Below are 21121 nucleotides of genomic sequence, written 5' to 3'. Positions count from 1 at the left end.
TTAGGGAAATAGTATTTCAAAGCAGGAAGTGACCTAGGAGATAAGCTCATTCTGCCTCTCCTTTAATGGTTGAGGAAACTGAGGAACAGCCAGGTTAGCTGGCAAATCAAGAACCACTACAAATAGGTCTGCAATGATACAGCTCATTTCTTTTTTTTTTTTTTTTTTTTTTCCAACGTTTTTTTATTTATTTTTGGGACAGAGAGAGACAGAGCATGAACGGGGGAGGGGCAGAGAGAGAGAGGGAGACACAGAATCGGAAACAGGCTCCAGGCTCCGAGCCATCAGCCCAGCGCCTGACGCGGGGCTCAGAGCCTGACGCGGGGCTCGAACTCACGGACCGTGAGATCGTGACCTGGCTGAAGTCGGACGCTTAACCGACTGCGCCACCCAGGCGCCCCTTTTTTTTTTTTTTTTTTTTTTTTTTTTTTTTTTTCCAACGGATACAGCTCATTTCAACTTTGTTCCCTCAAGAACCTTTTGTGATTAAATTTGCTGATGCATGCTTTGGTGATGTATTGGAGGGATCATTTCCACTATCCAAAACCCTGATTTCGTACTGACTCCACAGTCAGATTTGCAAGTCTAAATCATTGTATTCTTCAGTCTTGAGTGGACATGGGAAGGTATTGAAGCTAGGAGATTACAGGGCCCAGCACTAAACAGTGCTAGAGCATTTTCGTTTATACTAAATTACTGCTGAAGTCATGCTAACAAGTCAGAGAGTAAGTGGATAATGGGCATCAGGTGTACAAATTTGAGCACTCTTTATTAGTCAATATGTAAGGAATTTATTTAGCCAAGAAATTATCTCAGAGCAGCATTAGGAGTGGTGTATGAAACATTCACAGTTCCCCCCTCCCCCCATCTTATTCTCTTGGTGGCGTCATCCATTGTTGAGCTGAAGAAAAAGCTTCTGCCCCCTCATTAATCCTACTTCTTCTAGACTCTACAAGTCCCAGTCCCTGCTTCACCTCCCCATCCTGACCCCAGACTAGCCGCAGTGATTACCTAATTGCCTAAGTAATAGTATGTCTGGAATTTATCTAATGTTTATAACTTAAAGAGAAAATACTTCGCAACCTGAACAATAGGTCTGTGAGATAAGCAGAACCAATATTTTTTAAATCTCCATTTAGTCAATGAAAAAAACTGAAACATAGAATTCTATTAAGCAACCTGCCTAAAAGTAACATAGCTGGTTATGTTACTAGTCTCCTAAATTTTTAATTCATTAATGGATCTGGATTCCTTAAGGTTTTTGTTATTTTCCCACCCTTTGGTGGGTAGAGTTGTACTAACAGTTGTGGAGCCAAAAGCAAATATCCCATGGTTTTTGCAAACTATTATCACTTAAGAAAATTATTGAAGAAAAAACAAACACAAGTGACAAACTAATTTGCATAGCAGGAAAGCAGTTAATCCTACTTAGATTTATACCAGTCCGTATCTCCCTGGTGTAATCCCAGATCTTAATGTGAACATAAATCCTTGGCTGATAAAGTCTTAGTTTACATTGTAGTTTGCAAACAGGCCTTTGTGTGTGAACTACAATAGAGCTAAAGTCTCATTTCCCAGCCTGCACTGCCCCCTCCTCCTTTCCTCCCTCTAGAGTTTCAGACACTAAGCTCTCAGAGGTGATCTACATATTTATTGTCATTGGAATTCAACTCCAAGAATCAAACCCAAGCCCCAGGACAAGTGGGAACTAAAAACTGGGGAACTGCGAAGGAGAAAAACTAATAAATTCCCCCAAGTAATAGGCTGAGATTTTCAAAAGAAAGAGGTCTTGGTTTCTGAGAACACATTCCCAATCCAGGTTTCCTCTCTCTATCCTAATGTAGAGCATACCTGTGAAAGCTTTCCTAAACTGAAATGACATAAAGCAATGAAGCACATACCATTAATTTATATGGAAATTTTTTTTCAGTTTATTTATTTTGAGAGAGAGAGAGCACAAGTGGGGTAGGGGCAGAGAGAGAGGGAGGGAGAGAGAGAGAATCCCAAGAAGGCTCCACACTGTTAGTGTAGAGTTTGATGCGGAGCTCGAACTCACGAACCATGTGATCATGACCTGAGCCGAAGTCAGATGCTTAACCGACTGAGCCACCCAGGAGCCCCTATATGGGAAATTTTTTTGAGCATTCCCAGACCTAAAAAATAACCTATTTTAGGCTTCTGATACCTTAGAGCCCCTCTTGCTAACGGATGCACAAAATAAATCAAGATAAGCATAGATGCTCACAGACACAGTTCAAAGCTATGGTGGCTTGATGCTGAGATGCTAGTGTAGTTTCAGGGGAAGGAGCGTGGGGGCGCTACTCTCACTGGTCAGGATGCCCACTGTCTGTTTAATGGGCTCTCACTGCAAACACTGAATGTTATTTTTCTGTTCGCCTTTTTTCATACAGTGAAAATCCTCTTTGGATTTCTTTGGGTTAGCGAAAACAGGTACTAAGATAGATCTTTCGTAAAAGTCACATAATGTGAATTTTCAAAAGATGCCTGTATTGAGAGATGAGGATTTGGAATCTTGGCTATCACAAACTGAGGACTAAGTACGCGTCCAATTTTCTCCTCTGTTCACCTGTCAGAAAACACACACATATAAGTGGTTCCTTCATCACACGTGCTCTTAACTATTGTAGTCAGTCCCTTTTAGGCTCTCTAGACACCACTTCTAAGCAGCTAATCCCCCAAGCAGTAATGCAGCATTTAAAGTGTGGTTCACCAGCTGCTCCCTTTCAATATTCTCTTTCCCCTTGGACACAATGAGGCAGCGCTCTTCTGATTATACTCTGTAACGCCGACCGTGCCCAGTTCATCATAAGGGAAGAATTTAGACATTTGTCAAGATCCTTGTCTGTCTTGCTCCTGCATCAGTCTGCAATTCCCTGTGGATCTATTTATTCACTTCTGTGGTTTCAACTCACACTTGGATAATGTGGACTTTAACACATCTACCCCCAGCCCCATCCACAGGACTGAGGTCCAGTCAGGAGTTTCTAAATGTTGGATACCTCCACCAAGATATGCTTTCCTGTACTTCAGACTCAGTGCATGGAAAGTGAACTCTGCCCCTCTTTCCCCTGCCCAAACACCCTTCCCTTCTTGACTTTCCCTTTTTTTTTTTTTTTTCCTAACGTTTATTCATTTTTGAGAGAGAAAGAGCATGAACCGGGGAGGTACTGAGAGAGAGGGGGACAGAGGATCTGAAGCAGGCTCGGTGCTGACAGCAGAGAGCCCGAGAAACAGCTCAAACTCATAAACTGTGAGACTATGACCTGAGCGGAAGTCCGAAACTTAACCGACTGAGCCACCCAGGAGCCCTTGAATTTCCTTTTCGTGTCAGTGGAACTAGTAGGTTCTACCTCAGACTTGCTTAAACATGGAGTTCGTTACCTTTGAATCTTCTCCTCCACCCTAGCTAGCATAAATCCAACCCCTGCTTTCCATTCCTAGCGACACCATTCTAGCTCAGGCCTGGTTAGCTTTCACCATGCCAAAAGCATTAGCTTTTTAGTTGTCCTCCTTCCCCCCGAGGCCTTTCTACCTCCAGTTTATCCTGTATTCTGCAGTAAGTGAATTATCCTAAAGCACAGTTCATACCAGGTCACATCCAAGTTCAAAAAAACAGCTCCCTGCTACCTGTTAAGTAAAATGTATGTTCTACCGAGATTAAAAGGGGCTACCGAATAGTCCCAAGTCACCATTGCTTCCTGACCCATTGCCTGCATCCAGCCAGCACAAATGTCCCAGGATTCCCCAAATACATTCAGCACTCTCCTTGTTCCTTGCTTCTCCTTGTTTCTTATATCAGTAATGTCCTTTCCTTTATCTCTGCCTGCTAAAAACTTGCCAACCTTCAAGCTCCCCTTCCCCCTGCCAAGTAAATGCCAGTGTCCTCGTCCAGCAAGTCATTTCCTATCCTCCAACCTGGCAATGATCTCTGCCCCTCTGAGTTCCCATGGCATTTGTTCCTGTCTGTCTGCTGGCACCACTCATGTATATATTGTGGTAGAGTCCTCTGTGCAACTCTAATATCTGCTATTAGGTCATAAGCATCTAGAGGGCAGAGGGCTTGCATTATTCATGTTCGTCCCCCACAGTGTCTTTCACATATCAACCCCTCAATGAAACCAGAAGCCAGGAAGCGAGAAATTAAACTGAAAAAGAAAACCTGGCTGGATTCATAAATGTTTGGGGCAAAAGACACTTTAAAAAATCAATTTGGGGCACCTGGGTGGCTCTGTCGGTTGAGCATCCAACTCTTGATTCCGGCTCAGGTCATGATCTCACAGTTTGTGAGTTCAAGCCCCTTCATGGGGCTCTGGGCAGACCTTGCTGAGCCTACTTGGGATTCTCTGTCTACATCTTTCTCTGCCCCTCCCCTGCTCTCACGCGTGAGTGCACGCACGCTCCCCCCCCCTCTCAAAAATAATGGAAAAACATTTTTTTAAATAAAGTAAAATCAAATAAATCAATTCAATGAACCCAGCCATGCAACCCCCATTCTCCCCTCCTGCCCTCATTAAAAAAAATAAACATACCCAGACCCAGGAGTATGACATGGCTTGCCCAAGGTCACACAACTAGTGACAGAGAAAGGGTCAGAATGCAGAGCTCCTGAATCCCAACGCATCAACACCAACAACAGATCGTTTGCTTCCTGCTCTCCTCTGTCCTTCTCTGAATGGATAATTTTCTTGTTGATAAAGTTTTTCTCAGCAAAGTAATTTTATTCTTTTACGTATTATTTAAGCTTAAAGCATTTGTGCCATATTCCTGGCCCCACATATAATTTTAGCAAAATTATACTTTTTTTTTTTTTTTTCTAAACCAAAGGACCAAACAGAGACATCAGAGAAACATCTGGTCTGATTCATCAGGGTAGCAGCAACATTTCTATTTATACATGAGCACAGCCCTATCTTTGTAGCTCTCAGCTGTTCCTCATTGCTCACTATGTTCCCCTTTTCAACCTTGTCTGTCCCTCATCAAGAGAGCATCCTGCATCCTGAGTCTTAAACAGAAGCTAATGCAATAAAGGAAATGGATTCCCTATTCCCTAGAAGAGGTCTGTATTTAAAAGGAACGATTTCTCCACTTTCTTATTGTCTTTGTTCAAGAGCATAGGACAGCAAGCCTCAAGTATTTGGGTGACTGCTATTTGCTTCATGGCATTTTGGGTACAAAGAAGTTGGATTTAAAAAAACAAGCTATGGCATGAATTGTTTGGAAACAGGTCAGGTAGAAAGAATATTTTAAATGGGGAAACTGAGGGTGATGTAGAGAACATAAGGAATACTGACTCTCCTCCAGCAATATTTGATGGTGGTATAAATTAGAAATTGTCTGATCTTAGGCATTCATCAGTACCAAGAAAAGCTTAGAAATCGTCCTGAGTTTTGTGAGTGCTTTTTATACCTGACTCATGTCTCTGAAAATGTCACTGTTTGTACCAACCAATGACAATATCATTTGGGAAAGCAGTTGAACAGACCAGAGACAAACAGACCTCCACCAGTCATTTCTTCTTGGCAAACACAAGAATGCAAAAAGAATAAAAACACTCAGATGGAACCCACAAGGGCGGCTGACATCAGGGCCTAATTAAAACCTTTAGAGGTCCTAAGCACTGAAAATAATCAGGTGCCCACCTCACCCCATGTAATTAAAAAAAACTTTTTTACAAAATGTTAGAAAGAGCAACAAAATCCTGATTTATTTTTCCATGATGACCACTACAGAACTTGTTTTAGAGACGGCAAATACCAAACTCTTAAAAATGCTGTACGTGTTTTCTGTGTGTTCCTATGTCTGCCAGTGTTCTAAACCCCACATCTTTTGAGTAATCCCGCCCTGTCTAAAATACACAGTACAACTATCTATTAACTAACACAATCTATGAAGGGGGTAATCTTTAGCAAATCAATTTTTGTGTGTCTCTAGTAAGTATAGAAACACTAAGTTACTTCACCCTAGCCAAAGAAAATGATCACTTCCTTAGCTTTGTGGTTCTAAAGAGTCCTCAAAAGATGCAATTAAAAAAAAAAAAAAGCCAAATGATTCTAGAGGAGAGATTTTTTAAAGTGATTCTACTGTCCTCATACTACCCTGAGAGCAATATTGTAATTGATCAACATGTAGAGGTTACACTTGCCCATTTTCATTTTGCCTCTGGTATAATCAAGGTGCCAGAGCCTATTTAAGACTCTTGTGAGCAAAGACAAATCAATAATCGCCAGAGCCTATTTAAGACTCTTGTGAGCAAAGACAAATCAATCCAAAATATATTCCTAGTTGCCCATCATCTCAATATGGATAAAGATGACTATCATAGCTTCTGAATGTCTCGCCATTATTCGTCAGGGTTGATTGCTAGTATTAAGAATAAGAAATATGGAAAGTTTTGTTTTGTTCTGTTTTGTTTTGTTGTCACTTTCCCATTGGCCCCTAACAGGACATCCTTAGCAGGACAACTAGGCAGGATCTAGAAGTTTAGAAGCTAGTAGTCGGAAAGTGGGCTTTGGGAATTCAAGATTGCTGAGGTGCGATGTCTGAGTGATGACATAATATGGAAGGTGGTCCTGGGAAGTAGATAACTCAAGTACAGCGGAGGACAAGATCACTAGGGTTAAGGAGGTACAAAAATAGGAAGCTAAGATATTGAACTCTTAGGATGGTGGTAGGAAGTGAGATAAAGAGGACAACTGTAAGTTTAGCCTCAAAAGCTTTGGGGAATGAGGGGTGCCTGGCTGGCTTAGTCGGCAGAGCACGTGACACTTGATCTTGAGGTTGTGAGTTCAAACCCCATGTTGGGTGTAGAGATTACTTAAAAATAAAATCTTTAAAAAAAAAGCAAGCAAAAAAAAGCTTTGGGGGATGAAAGGAAACAACCAGGAGGTTGGTTAACGGCAGGAAGGGGGAGAGGGTAGAGCTCATCCTTAAGAGAAGGATGAGCTTTTACAAGACAGTCAAAGAGTGATGGTCTGGAAGTAGCATTGGGAGGCCAGCCAAATGCCAACTGCTGCCTCTTGACTCTTTCAACGTAACAGCAGAACAGAGAGAAAAAACAGCCTCAACTAGGGGAATTTGCAGGGTACATCCTAGCTTTGAAGAAGACTCCTTCATTCAAGGCAAGAAGTGGAGAGTAAACTTCCAAGAAGAAATATTAAGAATGTATTTTATTTACAATAGAATAATGGTCCCTGATGGCTCAGTGGAAAGGGTCATGAAGGGGTTTATAGCAATACACGCAAGAGATGAGAAAGGGGCTTCATAGCAATAAGCTGGAGAAGTTAGAAAGTTCTAAACCATCAAGGGGAGAAGGGTAAAAGAGAGGATAGGTGACTAGAAGCATTTTCCTTTCAACCGGCGACTAAGGATTATGAGGATGAGAGAGAGATGGGCTTCAAGTATTATACTTTGGTGCATGGTTTTTTTCTGCCCCGTTTAGATACAGGTTCTGTGAGAGATGTGGGGCACATGACTGGCTCAGTTGGTACAGCATGCAACTCTTGATCTTGGGGTTATGGGTTCGAACCTCACATTGGGTGTGGAGATTACTTAAAAAAAAAAAAAAAAAAAAAAAAACCCACAGAGATGTGGTGACAGCTGCAACAGGAGAGGCCATAAGTCATGTCTTCCGAGCTATGTCTCTGTCTGAGATGATAGCGACAAGTCTAGTTACAACAAGGTTTCTTTCTAAGTTTGTGAATCAGCAAAGGGGCTATTTCTCCATTTCGTGAGAATTCAAATCTGTCAATCTCTTTGTTTTATTCCTTGACTGTCTTAGTTCCAAGTCCTGCCTGGGACTAATGATTGACATCCAAAGTACTCACACCAATCTCTTCCATTCCCGTGCACCCTACACATGCTATAGATTCAAGCTCAACTGAGCCCTCAGACTCTGTCGATCCCTTAGCTTGTCTGTGGTCAGTTCCATCCCTGTTCTGTTTAGTAAGTACACCCGAGCTTTGTCTCTCTCCGCAAGACCTAGTCAACACCCAGCTCTCATTCCCAACAAATGTTTCTGTCTCCCCTTTAAAGGAGAAAAATGGAGGCCACTGAGCAAGAAATCCTTCAAAATCCCCACCCTACCACCATCTTTTCTTTTCGGCCAGAGGATCAGCAGCCTCTCATCTTTTTCAAAAGCCAAACTCTCTCACCAATTTCAGGGCTTAAGCAATTCTTTTCTCTATTTTTTCTGTCAACCACACTTTTTCTTTCTTTCAAAAAAAATTTTTTTGAGGTTTTAATTTTATTATTGAGAGAGACAGAAACAGAGTGGGAGCTGGGGATGGGCAGAGAGAGGGAGACACAGAATCAGAAGCAGGCTCCAGGCTCTGAGCTGTCAGCACAGCCTGACGTGGGGCTCGAATCCACAAACCACAAGATCATGACATGAGCCGGACGATTAACCGACTGAGCCACCCAGGCGCCCCTAAAAATTTTTTTTAATGTTTATTTATTTTTGAGAAAGAGAGAGACTGAGTATGGGGCGGGGGGGGGGGGGGGTGCGGAGGGACAGGGAAACACAGAATCCAAAGCAGGCTCCAGGCTGTGAGCCATCAACAGAGAGCCTGACGTGGGGCTTGAACTCACAAACCCCAAGATCACAACCTGAGCCTAAGTCGGACACTTAACTGACTGAGTCACCACGTGGTGCAACCATGCTTTTTCAACACTGCCTCCTTTCTTCAATTTACATGTTAATCTCTCCCATCTAACCAAAAAGCTCCCCAAAAATGAACTGCACTAATATCTGCAATTTTCCTTGAAATGCATCCCCAAAATAAGATGGGCTGGTGGATGGATAGAGAGATACATGATAAACCAAATATAGCAAAATTCTCTTTGTACACTGTACATGGTGAGTACATAGATGTTCACTGTACAGTTCTTTCAACTCATCTGTATGTTTAAAAATTTGTCATAATAGGGGCGTCCATGTGGCTCAGTTGATTAAGCATCCAGCTTCCGCTCAGGTCATGATCTCACAGTTCCTAAGTTCAAACCCCGCATTGGACTCTGTGCTGACAGCTCGGAGCCTGGAGCCTGCTTCGGATTCTGTCTCCCTCTCTCTCTGTCCCTTCCCCACTCATGCTCTCTCTTTCTCTCAAAAGTAAATAAACATTAAATTTTTTAAAATTAAATAAATAAATATTTTTTATAATAAAAATGTTGGGAGGGGCCTCCTCAAATCATCATCCAATCTTTCTTCCTCCTTTTTCCATTGGAACTTTTTTAAATTTTTAAAAAAATTTTTTAAATGTTTTTTATTTATTTTTGAGACAGAGAGAGACAGAGCATGAACGGGGGAGGGTCAAAGAGAGAAGGAGACACAGAATCTGAGGAGTCAGCACAGAGCCCGACACAGGGCTCGAACTCAGGAACTGTGAGATGATGACCTAAGTCGAAGTTGTACGCTTAACCGACTGAGCCACCCGGGCGCCCCTGGAACTTTTTGAAAAAGTAGATTACACTCAGTTTCCACCACCTCTTCACCTCCCAGTTACTATTTTTAATTGAGATCTTTAAAAAAGAGATAAAATGGGGGGCGCCTGGGTGGCTCAGTCCATTGAGCGTCTGACTCGGCTCAGGTCATGATCTCGTGGTTTATGGGTTCAAGCCCCGCGTCAGGCTCTGTGCTGCCAGCTTGGAGCCTGGAACCTGTTTCCGATTCTGTGTCTCCCTCTCTCTCGCCCCTCCCCTGCTCACTCTCTCTCTCTCTCTCTCTCTCTCTGTCTGACAAAAATGAATAAATATTAAAAAAAGAGATAAAATGTAAATACAGCTGACATCCCCTTTACACCCCATCCAATCCCTTTCTCTCGAGGCCACCATTAATATGCTGTGACTGTTCTAACACTGGTATGTATCCGTCCCATGCATGCACATAGTGTTGGGAAATCCTTTGATGAGTTTTTCTATTGGATTTTTAATTTGTCTTCCTGAAATTGTTATATACATAACATATCCTGGAATTTCTTTTTGGATTCAGTATTGTGTTTTTAAGATTTATCTATGTTCCTGCTCATGGATCTAGTCCATCCATTTTAACTGTTGAGTAGTTTTGGGTTTTTTCATTTGTTTGTTTTTGTTTTATCTTTTTATTTGTCATCTTCAATTTCTTTAATTGATGTTTTATAGTTTTCTTTTTTTAATATGAAATTTGTGGTCAAATTGGTTTCCATACAACTAGTTTTGTATCATTAAATAGTCCACTATTAATTTGCACATTCCACTATTGATGGTTGTTTCCAATATTTTACGATTGCAAACAATAAAGCAGTGACCGTCCTTAAAGCAACTTTCCTGTGTATATGTATAAGTGTTTCTCTAGATATATGTCCAGAAATTGAATTACTATATTGTAGGGCACACACTTATTCCATGCTGCAAAATATTGGCAAATTGCTTTCCATGATTATTGTGTCAACTTATTTTTCCATCAGCGGAGTATGAGAGTGTCTTTTCTTCACATCCTTGCCAATATTTGTTTAGCATTATCAGATTTTTAAATTTTGCCATTCTCGTATGTATGAAAAGCAATCCAATTTTACATTTTGCATTTTCCTCTAGAGAGGTTAAGCATCTTTTCATATGCTATTGGCGATTTGGGTTTCACGTCTATGAATTGCCTGTTCACATTCCTTGATGATTTTTTTTTCCTATTGCATTTGGTCTTTTTCTTATTGATTTTTTAAAGTTCTCTGTCTATATTTGCTGTGCCCTAATCTTCTGTCAGTTATTTGAATTGCAAAGATTTTCTCCTAGTCTTATCTTTTAACATTGTTTATGGTATTTTTTACTGAAATAGAAATTTTAATTTTGATTTATCATCATTTTTTGTTTATGGTATAAGTTTTTCGTGTCTTAAGAAAGCCTTCCCTGCTTGGAAATAATGAATATATTTTCCTCTATTATCTTCTGAAAGCTTTATTTTTCTGCCTATCATATTGAAGTCTTTACTCCACTTGGTATTTATGTGCACAGTGAGAAGGATCTAATTTTTCCTTTTGTGGATCATCGATTGACCCAGCACCAGTTATTGAATGGTGCAGCTTTTGCACTTTGCTTTGTACTTTCACTTCTCGTATGTGTTATTCACAAGCCTGCATTTATCTGTTTATCATCTAGTACCACACCGTTAATTTCTACTCCTTCTTTTTTTCTTATTCAAAAGTGCCTTGCTTATTCTTTAAAAAAAAAAAAGGTTCAGTTATTTATTTTCAGAGAGAGAGTATGTGTGTGTGTGTGTGAGTGGAGAGGAGGAGAGGGAAAAGGAGAGAGGGAGAGGGAGACAAAGAATCCCAAGCAGGCTCCACACTGTCAGCACAGAGACTGACGTGGGGCTCAATCTCATGAGATCATGACCTAGCTGAAATCAAGAGTTGGACACTTAACCGACTCAGCCACCCAGGTGCTCCAGCCTTGCCACTTCTTGGCATGAAGTCTTCCATGTGCATTTTGGAATTGACTGGCTAGATTCCACAAAGAACCCTGTTGGTATTCTGACTGTAAATTTAACAGAATTCTCTTACATTAAGGAGAAATGCCTCTGTATAATATTGAGTTTTCTCTTCAAGAACATGGTCTATCTCTTCTATTTTATATCCAACAAAAGTTTATGATTTCTGACCTATAGGTATTAGACATTTTTGTTAGATTTATTTCTGAGTATATTATGGCTTTTCTTGCAACTATAATTTAGGGATTACTATTATTACGTTTTCTAGTCGGCTATTGCTGATGTATAAAAACACTATTGGTGGGGCGCCTGGGTGGCTCAGTCGGTTAAGCGGCCGACTTCGGCTCAGGTCACGATTTTGCCGTCCGTGAGTTCGAGCCCCGCGTCGGGCTCTGGGGTGATGGCTCAGAGCCTGGAGCCTGCTTCCAATTCTGTGTCTCCCTCTCTCTCTGCCCCTCCCCTGTTCATGCTCTGTCTCTCTCTGTCTCAAAAATAAATAAACGTTAAAAACACTATTGGTTTTTGAACGTGGATTTTATGTGCCCATTTACCTTGAAGCACTTAAAAGTATTGATTACACGTCAAAAGATCGTCTGGAATGCTCTATGTAGATAATCATATTAGTTTCATGTAATGATTATTTTGTTTCTCCCTTTCCAACCCCTGTTTTGTTTTTTGGTTTTTGTTTTCTTGTTTAACTACATTGGTTTGGACTTCCGGGACAATGTGGAACGGAAGCAATAGCCATGCCTCGTTCCTGACTTTAAAGGCAACATTTTCAGGGTGTCTGGGTGGCTCAGTCAGTTGAGTGATTCTTGGTTTTGGCTCAGGTCATGATCCAGGGTTGTGGGACCAAGCCCCGCATGGGGCTCTGCACTGAGCGTGGAGCCTGCTTAAGATTCTCTGTCTCTCCCTCTGCCCCTCTCCCCTGCTAGTGCTCACTCATGCGCTCCCTCTCTCTCTTAAAAAAAAAAAAGGCAACATTTTCATGATTTCACCATTAAGTATGATGTTCACTGGAGGTTTTTGATATTAAAGATTTTCTCATCTATTTCTAATTTTCTAAAAAGGATATTAAAAATCATGAAGTGAGGGGCACCTGCCTGGCTCAGTTGGAAGAGCATGGGACTCTTGATCTCAGGGTTATAAGTTCAAGCCCCACAATGGGGTGTAGAGATTACTTTTTAAATATTTAAATACTTAAATATTTATTTATTTATTTATTTATTTATTTATGAGAACAAGCAAGACTGGCAGCATGGAGCCTGCTTGGGATTCTTTGTCTTTCTCCTTCTCTCTCTTTCTGCCCTTCCCCTGCTCATGCTTTCTCTCTCTCTCTCTCTCTCTGTCTCAAAATAAATAAATAAGCATTTAAAAATTAAAAAAAAAAAAAAAAAGACTTGGACACCCAATTAACAAGCCACCCAGACACCCCTAAATAAATACAATTAAAAAAAAGATGAAGGGGCACCTGGGTGGCTCAGTCGGTTGAGCATCCGACTTCAGCTCAGGTCATGATCTCGCTGTCCGTGAGTTCAAGCCCCACGTTGGGCTCTGTGCTGACAGCTCAGAGCCTGGAGCCTGCTTCAGATTCTGTGTCTCCCTCTCTTTCTGCCCACTCCCCCCCACCCCCACTCATGCTCTGTCTCTCTCTCTGTCAAAAATAAATAAACATTAAAAAATGAAAAAAAAATGAAATGATGGGGCTCCTGGGTGGCTCAGTTGGTTAAATGTCTGACTTTGGCTCAGGTCATGATCTCACGGTTTGTGAGTTCGAGCCCAGCATGGGGCTCTGTGCTGATACACAGGCTTTGTCTCTCTCTCTTTCTCAAGAATAACTAAACATTAAAAAAATTTTTTTGAAGATAAAAATTTAAAGTGAGTGTTAAATTTTATTAAATATTTCTTTTTGTATTTATTAAAATGATCATTTAGCTTTCTCCCCTAATTGGATAACATAGTGAATTACATTAATAGATTTCAAAAAATAAAGTATAGTTTGATTTCTGAGATTAAACCCTGCTTGAGTATACTGTATTTTCAATGAGTTGTAAATACTTTATTTAGTTTTTGTGCATCTATATTCATACATGGAACTAGCCAATAATTTGTCCTCATCTGCTGTCCTCATCTGCTTTGAGTATTCTTCCTGGATATTTAACGGGGTTGCCTCTCTACTCACTCTTTAACCCATTACCATTTTATGACAACAGCTCTCGAAATGATACCTAAGTGGATACATTCAAAGTATTTTCCTCTAGCCTATGTTGCAATGCCTCTGTTACATGTAACACAATTTATCTCTTCCTTATTAAAATTTGCTGTTTATTTTAATGACATCACACTCTCCTTGTTGTCTCACACATCTCTGAACACTTCTTCTGTCCTTTCTCTGTGGATCTGTTTTCTTCCTGGAACCATCCTTGGCCAGCACGCCTCTCAGTGCACAGGTGTTCCCTAACTGACCTGAGGTATCCTCAGTGTTTCAACTCCCACCTGGACAGAGACGAGTTCCAATGTTGTGCCTCCATCTCGGCTCTCCCTCCCCTCAGTTCTAGTTTGTGCTGGCTCATTCTGGCTTGTCCCAAGGACAGCCGGGACTTGGCATGTTTACAGTAGAACTCTTCATCTTCTCCATTAAACTACTTTCTTCTCTTGTAGATACCATCTTAGCTCATGACCTTGTGATCCGTATTTGTCATCCGAGAGAGAATTTTCTCTGCTTCATTTCTCAAATATAATCAATTACCATGCCTTTACAATTTAACTTCCTAAACATTCTCTTCTTTGTTCCCTTCCCTGTTCCCTTCTCTCCATCTTCACTTTCCATGTCTCAGATAGGGCTCTTTTCATCTTTTACCTAGACTAGAACAGCAGTTCGCTAACAAATCTCCTTTGTTTTGTCTGCTTCAAACGTAGGTACAACCAAAGATGCTACGATAACCCCTTTCTACAGTCACTGAAGTAACTTACTTGAAACTCTAATCTTGTCATGTCATTCTTTGGCCTTAAAACCCTGTAGTATTTCTCCACTGCAGACAGGATGATCTACACTTTTTAACATAGCGTTCAGAGCCCATCATTGTCTAGCCCTTACCTTTTTCTCTAGCTTCACTTACATCTTAATCTTGTCTCCAGCAATTGAAAACTTCTTGGAGTTCCCTATGTAGCCTATGCATTTTTTTTCCTTCCATGCCTTTGCCAATGGTGTCTCTTCTAGAAGGCACATCTCCACTTTCACTCACCTCTCCTACTCCAACCCCAAAACTAATTTCCCTCCCCATCTCTACCTGACTAACTTCACGTCCTTTGAGATCCAATTTGGCTGCCAGCTCATGCAAAATGCCATCCCTGAGACACCTAGGTGGCTCGGTTGAGAGTCTGACTTCGGCTCAGGTCATGATCTCGCAGTTCATGAGTTCGAGCCCCGCGTCAGGCTCTGTGCTGACAGCTCAGAGACTGGAGCCTGCTTTGAGGTCTATGGCTCCCTTTCTCTCTGCCCCTCCCCTGCTCATACTCTGTCTCTCTCAAAAATAAATAAACATCAGGGGCGCCTGGGAGGCTCAGTCGGTCCGACTTCAGCTCAGGTCACGATCTCACGGACCGTGAGTTCGAGCCCCGCGTCGGGCTCTGGGCTGATGGCTCAGAGCCTGGAGCCTGCTTCCAGTTCTGTGTCTCCCTCTCTCTCTGCCCCTCCCCCGTTCATGCTCTGTCTCTTTCTGTCTCAAAAATAAATAAACGTTTAAAAAAAAAATTAAAAATAAATAAATAAATAAATAAACATTAAAAGTAATGTGTAAAAAATGGAATCCCTAACCCTGACCCCTCTGGCAGGCTTCACTGGGTCCCTTTCTTCAATGATCTCATAAATGCCGTGATTATTACTATGTCTTGCACTTACCATATTGCATTATAAATATTTGTTTGTATATCCCCACTGGATTATGAATTCATCAACAAAAGTACTTGGGTTTTATTCATATTTAAAGTTCAAGAACCTAGTAGAGTATCTGGCACATAAATATTTGTTGAGTTCAATGAATAAACGATTTCGTTGAGTTGAATACACTCTTTACAGAAACATTTTGGTTTTCTACCTATTATTGCTAAAATTTAGTTTTCATTAGACTTCTCCCACCACATAGACTCCATAAACTTATTTTCTTTTTGCTCTAGGAATAATAAAAAAAACAAACAAACAAACAAAAAAACAGTGACCTATCAGTGTGGTTAACATGATCCAGATTGGCGAATGGAACCATAGGGGAAAATAGAAACAAATAAAGCAAGATAGGATGATGAAAGGGGAGGATCCAAATTGGAACACACAATACCTATCATTCCTAATGAGGATTTTCCCTAATACTAGGGTAAGGAGTGACTAATATTTATTAGCTGAATCACAAGAGTCAGGAGTTCTTGGATTATTTGTGAAGTGATATCACCTTGAGATTTACATAAAGCTATCTGGAAACCCTGTCCCATGTTTTATGGGAAAGCCAGTGCTCGCCCCAAAACTCTCTGCAGTTTTTTTCTGAGCTTTCCGTTCTCTTGGTAACCTCGGGGTTTGGTTCCTGGCTTCTGCAGAATTCCCCTTCTTCACTCTGCATCTTGCAGCTGTTCTTTTATTTTCATTTGGCACCGGCCCAAGGGTAGGTTACAGTCTCTCCTCCTAAATTTCCCACCTTCCATTCATGAAAGGCAGCTGTGTGTAGTAGACTCTTCCGGGAGATGCGAAGATCGTGTGTGCCATAGACAGGAGGCACTTGGCAAATATGCATCGCTCTTCAGTAGCCAATTTAAAACTGAAAACTTGATTCCCTTGCTCTATTTCCACCAACCCAAAGTTGAGCTTCCTGACACTTTGCTCAGTCTTACTTCCCACTCTTCCTCATATACTCTTTCTCTTCCCTTATTTCCCAATTTCTTACGTGGAACAGTTTTGTGATCTTTTTGTTGATCTTTTCCAACCAACACAGACCCTCTACTTTCGCTCATTAGACATCTCCCACGATACTATGCTAAACAAAGACAATTCCTTCCTCTCAAAGAACCTAGGGGCGCCTGGGTGGCTCAGTCAGTTAAGTGTCCTACTTCGACTCAGGTCATGACCTCATGGTCAGTGAGTTCGAGTCCCGCGTTGGGCTCTGTGCTGACAGCTCAGAGCCTGGAACCTGTTATGGATTCTGTGTCTCCCTCTCTCTCTCTGCCCCTCCCCCACTCATACTCTGTCTCTCAAAAATGAATAAACATTAAAAGAAATTTTTAAAAAGATTCTTATGCCAGTTTGCAAAATAATATTTTCTCATTCCTCAACTATATTTCCACTTATGGCATATGCGTGTTTATGTGTCAGGTAACTAAAAATTCTATGTTGTGCATTCTAATCCATGTAATTATTCTTCCCAACTAAATCTTTGATAAAACCTTGCGTAAAAGAACACTTTTAGTTCTTGCTAATTATTGGTGACTGAAACAGGTGGTCACAACAAACACATATAGTCATCATCCTGGTATTCAGGTTGGGACAAACCAAACAGTAGTCTTTACAGAATTGTTTTGTAACTGGACCTCAAAATAGTCTTAACTTAATGCCTTTAAATAAACATTCCTCATATTTGATACATGTTTATGCAGCCAAGCTGAATGGGTGTTTCTGAACAACAGTAAATATTGATGGTTCCTAAATTTCTGGAATCCCAATGACTTGAATTCATTCTCTCCCGCAAATATTTGTCAAGAGCCTACTATAGGTCGGGTACTGTGATAAACCCTGGAAACTGAGTGGAGAAGAAAAGGGTCTAACTCCCTGCTCCCATGGGGCTTGTATTCTAGCAGGAAACACAGTCAATAGGAAATAAGTAGATATTTATGCATTGTTGTAAGTTCTATGAAGAAAGTCATCATGGTGAGTGGATGGAGAACAGGGGAAAGAAAGTACTCCCAGTCGGATTGTTTGAGAAGTCCTCTCTGAGCTTTGCCCTGTTATCTGAGACCTAAATAGTGAGAGGGAGCCAGTCATGAAAAGAAAGGGGGAGAACAGCTAAGAGGCCATGATAATAGTCCATGGAGGCTTAGACTAGGGTTGTAGGGCAGTAGAGAGCAAAGGAAGGTAGTACAGTTCAGATATGTTTTGGAGGTAGAGCTATAGATCTTCCTCGACTTACCATGGGGTTACGTCTCAGTGAATCTATTGTAAGTTGAAAATATCATATGTAGAAAGTGCATTTAATACCCTAACCTACCAAACATCACAGCTTAGCCCAGCCTACTATAAATGTGCTCAGAACACTTACATTAACCTACAGTTGGACAAATCATTTAACACAAAGTCTATCTCCTAATAAAATGTTGACTGAGAACTCACAGTCTGTGAGTTCAAGCCCGGCATCAGGCTCTGCACTGACAGTGTGGAACATGCCTGGGACTCTCTCTCTGCCCCTCCCCTGTGCTCGCTCATGCTGTCTCTCTGTCTCTCTCTCTTAAAATAAGTTAATAAAACTTTGAAAAAAAACAAACTACAGTTTCTATTGAAAGCATTCCACTTTCGTATCATTGTAGAGTTGAAAAATCATAGGCCGAAACATCAAAAGTTGGGGATTGTCTGAATAGTAGTGTTTGATGATAAGTTTTATAGATAGATAGATAGATAGAGAGATATAGATACAGATATAAAGATATAGATATGGCTAGGAAAAGAATCAGGGATAACTTCTGTGTTTGTGGCTTGGGCAGCTATGTAGTTCATTTGACACCAAGATAGAAAAGACTAGAAGAACAGACTTGGGTAGGGAACACTAGTTCTATTTTGGACCTATAAATTTGAGATGCTTCTTAGACACTCAAATAAGGATATTGGATATGTGAATCTGGAGTCCTGGGAAAGGTTCGGGCTGGAAATATATATTCAGAGCAATCAGCACACAGAGGCTATTTAAAGTCACAGAACTGAATGAGCTCTCCTAGGGAAAGAGTTATTCTTAGAGAAGAGGGCCCAGGACTGAGTACCGAGGCACGCCAACATTTAGAGGTCAGCTAGAGCAACGGTAGACAGAAAAGGATTGAGAATGAGCAGCCAGTGAGGCAGGATAAAGCCAAGAGAGTGTGATACCTTGAAAGTCAAGGAAGGGGTGGACAGTTACGTTAGGGACAGAGCCAGGTCCGCTCTATACGGCACACCCAGTGCAAGGCTCTGCCCAATCTGAAAGCTTTCTGAGCCTGAAGATACAGGTGAAGAAAGCTTTCTAATATCAAACCTTCCAGGAAGGGTTTTGTAACCTAATTGGGGGTCTACAGGGGCAGCAGCTCAGGGCATTTGCATGTGGTCTGGGTCTTACGGGCTCATGATTGAACACAGCAGAGGTAGGCAGTGAGCAAGTGACTCCAGTCTGCCTTCATGTTGACATAAATTTTTTGGCTGATTCTTAGTAGATAATTCCAAAAGGTTTTTGTGATGAGAACAGAGTGTGAAGGCATGATTATAAAATTAGGATGGGAGTTTCACAATTTCCATGGTAAAAGCAGGATCATCTTTGTTAATTTGGGCCCAATTCTTTTTCACAGAAGGCATTGATCACTAGGAATGAAGAGGGGTGCCTCATCGTCTTCCAGTTCCTTGTGGCGAAGTCCGGCTCCTGACGGTGGAAGCATCAATGGAAAGAAATAACTTTTCGTCTTATCTTACTATAAGCAGCACTGACATTCTAGAAAGCATTCCTCTGATGGCAAGTCCTGTGCCAATGTAGATACAGCCATTTTGATACAGGCTGTTTTGTTATAGTCAATTTGCTGACACACAGCTTTGACACAGTCATTTTGATGCCAGGAACATCTTGATGTGGCTGCCTTGAAGTGGCTGTTTTGATATGGGAACATTTTGACTCTGCCTAAAAACAAACCAATAAACTTTTCACTTAGAAAATGTTATTACCAAGTAATGTACATTGACTGATCTCACCCACTCCCTGAAGTAGCAGCCAGACTGCAGAGGTGGATAGTGGAAACCTTGATGGGGAAAAAAATCACCATGAGCGGGGGAGAAGGCTGGAACAGTGGACCAAATCAATAACACAAACTGAAGAAAGAGAAAGGTAATTAATTCTGGTTTTGAACCCATCCTAACCCAGCCCCTTAAAAAAGTCAGTGTGGGGGTGCCTGGGTGGCTCAGTCGGTTAAGCGGCCGACTTCGGCTCAGGTCATGATCTCGCGGTCAGTGAGTTCGAGCCCCGCGTCGGGCTCTGTGCTGAGAGCTCAGAGCCTGGAGCCTGTTTCAGATTCTGTGTCTCCCTCTCTCTGACCCTCCCCCGTTCATGCTCTGTCTCTCTCTGTCTCAAAAATAAATAAATGTTAAAAAAAAAATTTTTTTTTAATAAAATAAAAAAAAAAGTCAGTGTGTCTCAGGGCACCTGGGTGGCTCAGCTGGTTAACGTCTGACTCTTGATTTCAGCTCAGGTCATGATCTTGTGGTTCGTGGGTCTAAGCTCCAAGCCTGCTTGGGATTCTCTTCCTCCCTCTTTCTCTGCCCCTCTCGTGTGCTCTCTCTAAAAAGAAATAAACTTAAAAGAAAAGAAAAATTAAAAAGTCAGGTCATCTCTATAGCACTGAAAGGGGTTTATTCAGCTCCCCTCTAAGAGAACACCCTGCCCCTCCCGAGAGCTTGCAAGAACTCTGCCACGACCAGGCATTTCTTTCTCTCTTTCTTTTCTTTGAACAGGAGAAAATCAAACAATTTTAATAACATGTGTATGTCCTGTAAACAGGGGAGATAGCTAGGAAAACTAAAAAATTTTAACCAGGCATTTCTCGGACAGGACACATATCATTGAATGAAGGATAAATGGTACCCTTGAGCAGGGAGGTTGAAAAGAACTGTGACCCTACACACTCAAACAGGAGACAGCAGCTCCTGGTTGTCAAGTGACAGGTGTGGGCATGGGCAACTCAGATAGTTGGGTTGATCCAGGGTTGATATTTTGTTATTCAGATGTGACTAGACAATAGAGAAAAGGAAGTAAAATGCCTTGGGCTCCTTGTCCCGCTCATGTTACCAGGGATCTATCATCAAATGTCCTATTAGTTGAGTGGAGAATATAAATTGACTTTCTCTAAAGCAAAATTTTTTTTTTCTCTCTAAGAATTCTTCTTTAAGCAATAACAGAACTGAAATACTCACTCTGGGAAACCAGTTAAATCATTAATATGATTAATGGTGTCATTTCTCTAGTACTAGGTGTTCATATCATTTCAGCTTGTTAAATAAAATATTAAATATTTTCAAAAGATGAATCTCTGTCTATTTCTGCCACCATTATCCCTTTAAAGACTTAAAATGTTATTTAATTGATTTGAAGATGTACATGGAAGATACTGAATGATGTATAATATGAAACTCTATACAGGGCACATGAAATGTTTCCTGGAAATATACATCCCCCCTACCCCCGCCCCCAAACCCACCTTATATTGCAAGTATTTCCTATTTTGTTTTAGCTTCCAAACTCTGATTTCAATTTAGGTCAGCAGATATGTATTAAATACAATGATGTGCCAGTCATTTTGCAAGGTCCTACAGGGAACAAAAATATAAATATGAATAAGAAATAGCCTCTGCTCTCCGGGAATATATTGGGGGAGATTAGGCTTGAC

At 41.1% G+C, this 21121-nt stretch overlaps 1 long non-coding RNA gene across 1 annotated transcript in view; it reads left to right on the top strand.

The window, feature by feature from the left end:
- Positions 1–19555, top strand: part of LOC122212150 — a 62369-nt gene extending 42814 nt beyond the window's left edge. Inside the window, exon 3 of the long non-coding RNA XR_006199034.1 lies at positions 19040–19555. This is a non-coding gene — a long non-coding RNA (uncharacterized LOC122212150). The remainder of the gene's footprint in view (positions 1–19039) is intronic.
- Positions 19556–21121: the final 1566 nt, after the last annotated feature.

Source organism: Panthera leo, chromosome F3 (assembly GCF_018350215.1).
Source record: "Panthera leo isolate Ple1 chromosome F3, P.leo_Ple1_pat1.1, whole genome shotgun sequence".
NCBI lineage: Eukaryota > Metazoa > Chordata > Mammalia > Carnivora > Felidae > Panthera > Panthera leo.
This window is presented reverse-complemented; position numbering and strand designations above follow the sequence as displayed.